Below are 12,127 nucleotides of genomic sequence, written 5' to 3' on the forward strand. Positions count from 1 at the left end.
GGTTCCGGACTGAAGCGCCTAGAACCTCTCGGCCACATCGGCCGGCAGTGATAATAGTAATGCTCTCTTAAACATAATTAAGTTTGCCTAGCGAAATACAATTTAACCTTCATGTTTACTGCTCAGGGAATTTCATTTTACTCCTCAGTGGTTAATCAGCCCCAGGCTGGGAACCACAGCCGTAGTCTCCAGCTTACCAGTCTTACTGTATCACTTACTGTAGATACGTATTACGAAAATATTTAGTGCAGTATCGTTTCTCTGTATTTGCTTCACATGAACACACACAAAATGACTCGAAAGTCCAGTTACAGTATAATGTAATAACAAAATTAGAATCAGTGTAATCTTCAGGACAGCGATATTAGAATAAGACATCGTGCTTATGTTTTACGTATAATGTTCAGAGTTTGAGACCTTACAGCGAGAATGAGGACGCTTTGAGTAGCGCCGGAACTAGGATAAAGCTCTTCCTGTGACCGTAAGTTGGCGATAACGTAGCAGTCGTCTGGTCTACTCACTTTTGCTGTTGGTGGACGCATTGTTAACTCAGCGTTGTCATTTATGCTTGGCTACATTAATTTAATGAAAATCTTGTACTCGCTGTTGATGTCAGATTTTCGATACATCTTCATCGGTTTTAAGGCAAATGCCGTAAATTCAACTCCCCTCCCTTATAGTCATAGTAACGCACTCGTTTGACTCAGTTGTAGTTAGGCAAAAAAATAATCCGATCTCAAACAAAACATTTACACTGAGCGAGGAGGCGCGTTGGTTAGCACACTGGACTCGCATTCCGGAGAACGACGGCTGAAATACGCGTCCGGCGATCCTGGTTTAGGTTCTCCTGATTTCCTTAAATTGCTTCAGGCAAATGCTGGGATGTTTCCTTTACAATGGCACGTCAGACTCGTTTCCCCATCCTTCTCTAATCCGATGACATCGTTGTTTGGTCCCCTCCGTCAAATCAGTTAACCAACCAACAATCTACATGCACATGTACACTCCACTCCACTAACAGTTGTACAGTGGATGGCGGAGACCGTCGTGATAGTTGGAAAGGAAATAGGGAAGATAGGAAAGACTACAGCCATGAGGCAAACTTTGACTTCTACACAGGCATTCTTCACAAAGTCAGTTTATGTGAGGTACTATTGACAAAAAGCAATGACAAAAGTCATTTGGGAAATAATAGTTTTGCCAAAAACGGTAAAGCAGAAGAAACAGATGAAATAATGCATATAGAAATAGAACCGAATAGAGGGGAGAAAACGGAAATGGTAAAAGGGGATGAATTATTTTTTAATATAAGGGCAAAGAGAGAAGCAAATGAGGTCAAAAAGGAGAACAGTATTGTGAAAATAAACGGGACTTCTGTTCTTGCGGTTTGCGGGTAAATACATTTTCGCCGTTGCTGTAACTGAGTTACTGTGATTATAACAGAGGTTCAGGCTCTTCCTAAACTGTGGACCTCCAGCTTTCTGACATTTCTCATAAGAGCCTAACTGTTAAAGAAAATTTCCAACTAATGACTGACTGTGCTGAGTCAAGAAGCATTTGTATGAGATTATTTGATGGAAAAGAAACAGGCTAACCTCTTGCATTCCTGTAACAGGCAAGAATAAAGCCGTTCAGATGGCTTGCGAAAAAAATCAGTTTAAACCCTGTTGCTAGTAATTAGACAAGAATCACGCACTGTTGTAGATTTATTGGAAGAGAAAGTTATTGTACTTCCATCAGCGTTTCTCAGCAATTATAAGAGCAGACATGAGGGTTTACATTGAGATTATAGTATACGACGTTTTATACACCGTTTAGTGAAGAAAAAGCTTGAAACGAAGTCTTCCTTACTGCTTTCATTGAATTGTTGGCGGCGGCGATGTTAATAGTAATGTAGCTACGTGGAGCTCTGTCCACCACAGTATCTTCCATCGCACTCCTATCTAATGAGCTACTGCAAAATTCAACTCTCAGCGAGAAGATCACGGTAATGGAATCAATTTTTTTTTGTCTTCGTGTGCATTTCATGTTTTAATGAACGTGTTGATAGCATCTGTCATCGTTTTATGGAATCATTGTTTCCATTACTGATTCTGGGGTGGTACTAACGAATTCCGCTTTTCTCTAGCGTGCAAAGCAACTAACCTCTTTTTATTACTGCAGGGTGTAAAAAAAAAGGAGCCGAAAATTGTGGAATTTCTATACACTTGTGAGTAGCCTGAATCTAGATTAAGAGGAGTGGATGAACCTTCCTGAACAAATACATTTTTAATAATTTTTTCATAATGTGTGCCCACAGTCATAATATATTTAGTTAATGTCAATACCGCCATTAGACTGTTTTTATTTGCAGTGTTACTTTTACACGATCATGATTTCGGGTTTAAGTTGTCATTATCAACTCGATAAAACAAAGCAGTAGGCTTTTACCAGAAATACTGTCTAATAGTTTATTTTAAATACGACAGTGTGCCATCTTAGGCACTGTAAAACATTAAAACACTTGATAATGGCAATTTAAAGCCGAAATCATGATGGTGTAAATGTAACACTGCAAATAAAAAAAAGTCTATTGGCTGTACTGATTTTAAAGAAATACGCATTTTTTTTTTTCTTGGACTACTCCTGAACATACTGGCGAATTCTGGAGAGATGAAACAGGAAGCAAGATTAGGATTTAACGTTGCGACAGCAACGAGGTCATTAGATACGGAACCCAAGTTCGGATTGGAGATTGTTAGAGAAGAAAATCACTCATGTCCTTCCAAAGAAACCATCCCGCCACTTGAATTAAGCAATTTAGCAAAATCCAGAAAAACCTTCGATCGCCTGACAGGGATTTACATTGTTGTTCACCCGAATAAGAGTTCAGTGTGTTACCATCGTGCCAGCTCCTTCAGTCGGAATGGTAAGAATGGAAGCGCTCATTTGTTGCGGCGAGAACCATGTCCCTACACACTCATGAATAATCATCATGTAACAACATGAGAATATTTTCCTCAAATTAAAATTCCTAACCAACGTAACTTTGGTACAGATGTTTTAAATCCAGTGTTTTCTGTCTCCGTTCTTCGTAAACACTACACTGTCTCTGCGTGTCATAAGTCGCTCGTACAGAAAAAGAAGGGGCTTCAGAACAACGAGCTAGACCGTAAGACGACGGCAGTGTCGTAGCGCTCCGTTTTCGAGCGGGGCCGGCAGCCGTCTTGAGTGATGCGGCGTTGCGATCACCGCTGTCCGGCCGCCACAAGCTGGTACTAAAAAAATGGCTCTGAGCACTATGGGACTTAGCAGCTATGGTCATCAGTCCCCTAGAACTTAGAACTACTTAAACCTAACTAACCTAAGGACAGCACACAACACCCAGCCATCACGAGGCACAGAAAATCCCTGACCCCGCCGGGAATCGAACCCGGGAACCCGGGCGCAAGCTGGTACTAAGCCACAGTTATTCGCTATTAAGATCCGCAGATGAGTATAATGTGTAGTGCACGTCAAGAACGTGAATAATCGTGAATTGCAGTTTCAAGTAGATGTCTTTAATTTCGGTCAGTCATTCGTTTAAAATTCTTTTGACGAAGTCGTAAGAGGGTCCGCTCAAAATTTAGAACTTAATCGACGGGTACTGCGAGGCATAGTGTGTGTAACTGGTGGGGAGAGCTGCTGTCGGGGAGGGAAAACAAAACGAGGCGAGTGTCCGCAGCCAAGGCCGTCCGAAGCCATTCATGCAGAAATGGGCTCTTCTTTTTCGGGACCGGAGCCAGCTTCCAAATATAGCGGCGCAGCGGCGCCCGCATTTGCGGCAAGGCCAGCGCCCAGAAAAAGGGCCGCCGCTACATAATGCGGGGGACGTGTGCGCCTGTGCGTGACGGCGCCACGACGCACCGCCGTCTGGCATTAAACTAATAGCCGCGACAGTACGGCCACAGGTACCCTTCGTACAGTCGCTCGTCATTAGCAGTGAAGAGAGCAGATACTTTTCGCTGACTATTTCACGTATCTTCTCAGCGATTAAGTGGGCAAGTAGTTCGTTGTCTCCATTAAACTGTAGGCGCTTCAATGACTGGCTGCTTACTCCACAGGTCGAATGAAGCAGAAGAAAAATGAAGACACAAAGGAATGAAAGCCATTAGCTGCCAGTGGGCATTGATTTAAATCAATGGGGAAAGTTGAAAAATTGACCAGGACGGGGACTCGAACCTCGGTCGCCTGCTTACAAGGCAGATATGCTGACACAGTGGTAATCGCAACTGCACGGATTACCCTAGCACGCTTCCCGTCCGACTCAAATTGTCAACTCACCCACACACTACTGATGCAGTGCCCGTTGCCCACAATCCTCATTTCTTGCGGCATTCGTCGATTCCTATAAGAGTTCGTACTTGTTGTCTATTTGAAAGAATTATTTACCTTCCTCGCCTGTGGATAAGTTCAGAATTTGGGTCTGATGGAGGCGAGCTAGGGTAGCCGTGCAGTTAACGATGAGCACTGTGTGCGGGTGGTGTAGTGGTCAGCACATCTGTCAAGTAAGCGGGAGACCCGGGTTAGAATCCCGGTCCAGCACAAAATTTAAACTTTCCTAATTGACCTAATCAGTGTCACAGACAGATAATGTCTCTAATTCCTTTGTGTATTGATTCATAGTGGGTGCAGGATCAAAATTGGTGTATGTTCTTTCAGGCATCTACGAAAGAACACACATCACGTATATAAAGACAAATGCCATGCCTAGATAAGCTCTACAGCGTTCAGGTGAAGGATAATTCGATTGTCACTCAAAGTGATACAGGCCAGTGACGATGGAGCATCAGTACCGTTTACAATCTGTCGAGATAGTTTGCTCCACTCCAAAGACTAAATCACGGGTTGCGTGTACCACCAGAGTTGTCCACTGCCAGAAGTACGACGGCGAGGAGGAACTACTGTTTATAGAAGCGATCTACAATTGGAGCTGTGCACTTCGCCACTGACTGCTCACTGCAATGTTGAGCTCGCATACCAGTGCACCATGCGGTACCTCAGCCAAGTCACTCTACCTCGTGCATCGAGGTGACTCGACGTCACTACCCTGACCGATGCTTCAAATGACAGCCTCATTCGCTCCTCCCCAGCAGTTAAGTATTTTTTCACCTTCCTTGGAAGTACTCCCATCAGGAACATCCCTCTCACCACAGGTAGTTCCCACTTTTATGCCTTACACATGACAAGTATTATTCATGATTAAATAAAATAATTTCTGATATCGGCTGCAGTTCACTACCGAAATAAATTCAGCGGGTACAAGTGAAAATTGGTACCAGACCGGAACTCGAACACGGATTTTCCGCTTAACGTGAGCAGTTCATCTTAACCGCTTCGGCTTTCCGAGCACGCTTTCTGTCCGACCCAAATTCCCAACTTGCCGCATACGTCTTACGTAGCAGCTCTGTCCATGACACTCATTGTTCGCCACATCATGCTGGATTCCCGCAGGAGTTCAGGAGACAGAGATAATGCATCACACTGAAATCTTCTCCATGGCTGTCAAGCCCTATATAGTTATATAAGTGTGGTGTCTGTTTTTTCGGACATGTTGGAAAGAGCAAACACCATACATACATAAAGTATTATTCATTCTGCAAGTGGACCTATTTCCGGATTCAGTATGACTAGCACACTACCTGCCTTGAAAAGTGAGCTGCCGAGCGGGTTTAGCCGAGCGGTCTCAGGCGCTGCAGTCATGGACTGTGCGGCTGGTCCCGGCGGAGGTTCGAGTCCTCCCTCGGGCATGGGTGTGTGTGTTCGTCCTTAGGATAATTTAGATTAAGTAATGTGTAAGCTTAGGGACTGATGACCTTATCAATTAAGTCCCATAAGATTTCACACACATTTGAACATTTTTGAAAAGTGAGCTCAAATGACTTTGTTAGCTGCTTCACGTGATGCGTTTTTCTGTCGCCTATTTAGAAAGATGGCTTCCTTTGCGTTTATTTGTGTCTTTCCTTTGTGAGTTTTGTATATTCAGCGTATCATTTAGGTGTACATAACGGATAAGAGTAAGTGTAAACTGGAATGTTGTTTTTGTGTCGGAGTGAAGACTAAGAGACGTTCTTGCCAGATAACTCATTCGTTTCGAATTGTATTAAGGAAACCGCCAAGTGCACAGTCTCACACACAACACGCAAATATTACGGAGATGCTTTGGAGATTCAAATGGGAATCCCTGGCGGGAAGGTGACGTTCTTTTCGAAGAATACTGTTGAGAATATTCGAAGTATCAGCATTTGAAGCTGGCTACAGACCGATTCTAGTGCCGCCGACGTACAGTTCACGTAAGGACCACAACGATAAGAGAAATTAGGACTCGTTGTATTTGCGAATGGGACAGGAAAGGAAACGACAAGCAGTGGTACAAGGTACCCTCCGTCACGTGCCATACGGTAGCTTGCGGACTATGTATGTAGAGGCAGAGGTAGACCTGCGCACATTGAGACACTGCGGAAAGTTTTGTGATGTAATTCAGGACGTGGAAGCACCGTCTGATGAGCAGGGATTGCGCGCCGTCACACTTCCTTTCATCGTTGGCCGCACCCACACGACGAGACTTGATCCTAGCTGTGGGCGCGAAAGACTGCAGAGAAATTTATGGTTTAATATCGCCTTACTGTCGACTGAGCGTGATTAAGCCTTGATAGTCTCATGTTCTTATATTCAAAAACCGGTCAACCCGACTGGTGATGTCAACACAGCAGTGTTTTACTTTCCATAGACCTATTAGGAATGGTTTTCTTATATCTTTGGCGACCTAACGACTGGCTCACCCTGTTAGTTAGTTATATGTTTGTTAGTTATTTACGTGTTCCATAGATCATTCGAACGATTATTTTTATACAAATCATGTATCGCGAGTCAGTTTAGAGGATGTGTATACATGATTAGTTCCAACGTTAATTACCGTATTCTTTTTCAGTCTACTCATGCAACTACATTTAAAAACGAGTTTTTTATTCAGGGTACCATTTTTTAATTGCGTCTCTGAATAGGGGCAATCTCCAAAAAAAATGCTTTTAGATTAGATTTAAAACTTGCCTTGCTACCTGTGAGACATTTTATATTATTGGGCAAGTGTTCAAAAAGTTTTATGTTGTATACTGAATTCCGTTCTAGGCCAATGGCAGTTGTAATAGTGGGTAACAAAGGACCCTTTTTTTATAGTGTTGTAAGTATGGACATCACTATTCTTCTCAGATTGTGATAAATTATTTGTGACGATGTTCATTATCAAATATATATCTTGTGAAGGTTCATTTAAAACACCTTTCTTCTTGAAGAGGTACGTACAAGATGACTGCGTGTGAATACCTCATATTATTCCTACTGTTCGTTTTTGCGCAATGAATAAGAGTTTCTTCCCAATAACAGATGATGAAGTACCCCCGAAAATTATTCCTGAAGATTTTGTTGAGAGGAAATGTGCAAAATATTTCACGAGCTTAATTCGTTTGTTCCCGATTAGCAATTATACGAAGATCAAAAGTGTTTTAACGTTATTGTTTGAGGAGCTCAGCAGTATGCTTCCCAGTTCAAGTTTCCAGATTTGCACAATCATGCCCTGTTTATTGACTGCTGTTGAAGTGCTGAGTCAGTTGTTAGCATTATTTTATTTGTTGTACAGAACTGAATATACTGTTTCCTCAGAATATACTGAGAGTTTATTTCCGAAGAACCCCACGTAGCAGTTCTTTGAAAAATACCATTACAGTTTTCTGTTGCTTTCTCTCTAATGGGATTCATTATAACACTGGTATCTCATGCAAAAAGTACCAACTCTGCTTGTTGAATATTAAGTGGAAGGTACTTCATCTATACAAGGAACATGGCCTGGACCCAAACTTGAAACATGCGGGAATCCCTTCGTGATTCCTCTCTAGCTACTTAAATTTTCTCTCATTCCAGTATTGTCTGGATTATTTGGCACAATTTTTTGCATTCTGTTGCTAAGTATGATTCAAACCAGTTCCATCTAATATTTAAGTTTTTCTAAGAGATGAGCTGATTTACACAACCAAACACTTTGGGAAGATCACAAAAATATCAGCTGGCAATATTTTAGTATTTCAGGCTTGTAATATTTGGTGAGTGATTGTCTAACAAGTATTCTCAGTCGAACAATCCTTCTGAAATCGAAACCGTGATGTAAAAAGTAAACCATTTCTCCATAAATATGAGGTTACCGTAGAGTACATTATTTTTTGAGTATTTTGGAACATATGTACGGGGACCTGCAGTTTTAACGGGAAACTAAATGGCGCATTTGTTACGAGCTTTTCACATAAAGCAGAGGTAGGAGATGCGTCGGTTGAAGTATCTTGGCAAAATTATTTATTAAAATTGAACCTTCAGATTTGAATTTTAGAAATGACACACCCATTGAAACGCCAAACCACACGGTTCAGTTAACAATAAAACGAAAGTTCGAAAATGCACCAACAGCGTTAACGTCACTGACCAACAGGGACAATCGAAGATGAGGTAGTTATTGGGTATCGTCTGATACGTAGTAAAACACCAGTCCAGAAGTTACGTAATGATACTCGTTGGAATTAAAAAGGAACACTGTCATATTATCCTATAACAGATGCTGTCCTCAAATCATTAGCTCTAGTTAAAGTACCAGATAATACATCTAGTAGTATCTGAAAAGAGGAGAACCGCGAAAACTGGAGGAATGTGTCGTGTTTTGTCAGTTATCGTCTGGAAAATTCTGTAGTTACGGATCGCGAAAAGCAATAACAATATACTCAGTTACTTGACGCCGACTTAATGATTTTCACATTAATTTTCAGTATTTGAAAATGGAGACGAATTGTTTGTATATACTAAAAGTAAAGAAATAAAGGTAGCAGACAATACCTTCAGTACAGTATGACTGAGCATCCTGAAAGTTAATTAAAATTGTCGAACCCTGCGACATTTGAAAGACCTCCAGCGGCCGCGGTGATGATAGATAGATCTGCCTCCAGTAGTTCAAGTATGTAGCAGTTCATTCTTGTGTTCGGACATTTAACGAAGAGAGCTCACGCAATTAAGCACATAAGCACACAGCAGTACAGCTTTCATTCAACACTATGCTTCTATGTCTGAAGGTCTTCCATCTGTTGCAGGCATTCGGGAGGACGACGGTGTAGATGTAGATGTAGGTTCAATCCAGCGTCCGGCCATCCTGATTTGGGTTTTCCGTGATTTCCCTAAATCGCTCCAGGCAAATGCCGGGATGGTTCCTTTGAAAGGGCACTGCCGATTTCCTTCCCCTTCCTTCCCTAACCCGATGAGATCGATGACCTCGCTGTTTGGTCTCTTCCCCCAAACAATCCAATCCAATCTGTTGCAGGGGTTGACAATTTAATTAACTATCTGGCTGTTGCGTCGTACTGCAGCGAAGGTATTGTTTGCCCACAGTATTACTTTACCGTTGGTATACACAAACCAGTCGCTCCATTTTGCTCTTTCCGAAAGTTAATGCTGGGACTCCAAGTGAATAAACCCTCTGTTATAGCTTCTTTTCGTATCCGTCGCTACAGAATCTTCCAGACAACACTTGGAAAGCACGACACATTGCTCAATGTTTCATGCTTCTCTCTTTAGTCATGTTACTAGGTGTGGCATCTAGTATTCCAAGGAAAGTTAGTGATTTATCAAGAGCTGCTATTATTCCTTTTTACTTTCAAGGAATAAAATTAGGTAACTTCTACGAGGGCGTGCTGAAAAGTAATGCCTCCGAATTTTTAATGTGAAAATTACTAACGCTTTTTAAATAAAACAAATGTCATTAGCATTCTACACCTTTATTCTTAATATCTGTATATTTATGCCTCAACATACTCACCCCGGCGACGAACATATCTCTCGCTACGAGGAGCCAGTTTGTTGATATCGTCACTGTAGAATGTTTGACTTTATTGACGGAACCACAACCTCACCGGTGCTTGCATCACATCACAATCGAACTGAAGCCCTCAAAGGTATATGCATAAAAAAATCGGATGGGGCCAAGGCGGGACTGTACGGAGGATGATCGATGACATGAACCCAAGGCGTCGGACTGTTGCAGATGTCACTGCGCTCGTGTGTTGTCAGGCATTGTCATTCTGAAGGAGAAGGTGCTCTTTGTCTGGAAAAACTCTCCTGCAGTTAGAAATTCGATTACAAAACGGGCACCGACATAGTTACGGTACACAACGCCATGTTTCAAGCTAGAGTTCGGAGTCCTCCAGTGGCAGAGGGCTGCAAATATATGGATATGAAGTACAAAGATGTAGAAAATTAATAATTTTTGTCGTGTTTAAAACACTTTAAGAGTATTCAGATAAGAAATTCTGAGATCTTACATGTCAACAAACCCTCGTATGTCCTTAAGGGAGATCGAATAGCCGGCTGGAGTGGCCGAACGGTTCTAGGCCCTACAGTCTGGAACCGCGCCACCGCTACGGTCGCAGGTTCGAATCCTGCCTCGGGTATGGATCTGTGCGATCTTAGGTTTAAGTAGTTCTAAGTTCTAGGGGAATGATGACTTCAGATGTTAAATCCCATAGTGCTCAGAGCCATTTGAACCATTTTTTTGAGATCGGAGAGGGTTTGCGCTGTGGTCGTTGAAACTGACATTACCACAGCCACCGGGCTAGGAAGCAGAGGGATTAAGTCGCTGGGGATGCAGTCGAGAGAAACTAGGAACTGACTGAACAGCCATTAACGTGTAGATATTGTCATCCACTTTGAGCGAATGCTGATTCGTTCATATCGCACAGTGCACGGCAGAATGCGTTTCCCAACCTCTTCCAACTGAGCTAGTATTCCGTCTTTAATAACCTTGATGTAAGCGAGTTCAACTCTAAACGTAAACACAATCGCGTGTTCTAGCCACTCCACCAACGCACCCCCTGTGTACGCCATTTAACTGCTACCTTTCGTCGAAAGTACGGACAGCCCCCGACAACTCGATACTTGCTGCATTCCTCGTGTGTGCCGCCTGGTGACCGACGTTCGTTGCACTCAAGAGGGCCAGTTATGGGAACGACGTAGCCGTTCATCCGCGAGACCCTGATTGCCCTTCTTGGCGAGCTCTTAGCCCCTCCAGCCCTGCCTCGGGACGGGGATAACGGACGCTGCCATTATCCTGTTAAGCAGGCCGCACACCAGTTCCGCACGCACCACGCACGGCGCAGCACGTGGCTCTGTCCACTGGCCTGACACAGGGGTTTGCAGCAGAAGCGTCGTAATCAGGACTAGTAGCATTAGGAGAGGTTCCTCTGGAACGATCAGAAATACCATTCACGCATCAGTTGCAGTTCCTCATCTAGATCTCGTTCACGATCATATCGAGCTCGTTTTAACCTACCTTAACACCCAAAGACGCAAGGAAAAACTATTAACGAATTCGCACGCCTCCATATTCCTTTCTTTCTTATCGAACTATGGTATGTGCTTCAAGTAAGATCCATGTGTACCTGTGTGTGTGTGTGTGTGTGTGTGTGCGTGTGTGTGTGTGTGTGTGTGTGTGTGTGTGTGTGTGTTCCACATCTCCTCCTAAACCACCAGACCGATATCAGCCGAACTTGGTACACACATTCCTTAGTATATGGTGACAAGCACCTACCTATCGTAGTTCAGGAGATATTTTGTCATAAACACTGAGATGCGTGAACATCTGCTGCGTTGTGCATGACGTTTATATTTAGTACCTACTTGCTAACAAATCTGTTTGTAACACATTTTGCAGACAGTATCCACATTTGCGCCTGAATGTACCTCCACAAACCTATCATTGTACGACACATAGTGCAAGAGATATGACGTCATAAATACTGAGATACGTCAAAAAATGCCGCATTATTCATGAAGTTTTAATACAAATATTCTTCACTACTAAGCCTTCTTTTCATCATGTGTCGTCACTCTTTCCCAAATACAAGGCATGACAAAGAGACCCATACGGAGAACTTTGAGACACGAAACCAACTTGCTGAATACGCGATCAGAATTGATAAACACGAAGGAGAACAAACAAAATCGGCAAGTGTCACCACTAAATATTAACATATGCTGCTCAAAATATTTGTAATGTGTGTAAACAGAGGCAGGTACCGTCGAC

The sequence above is a fragment of the Schistocerca cancellata genome, chromosome 1 (assembly GCF_023864275.1).
Source record: "Schistocerca cancellata isolate TAMUIC-IGC-003103 chromosome 1, iqSchCanc2.1, whole genome shotgun sequence".
NCBI lineage: Eukaryota > Metazoa > Arthropoda > Insecta > Orthoptera > Acrididae > Schistocerca > Schistocerca cancellata.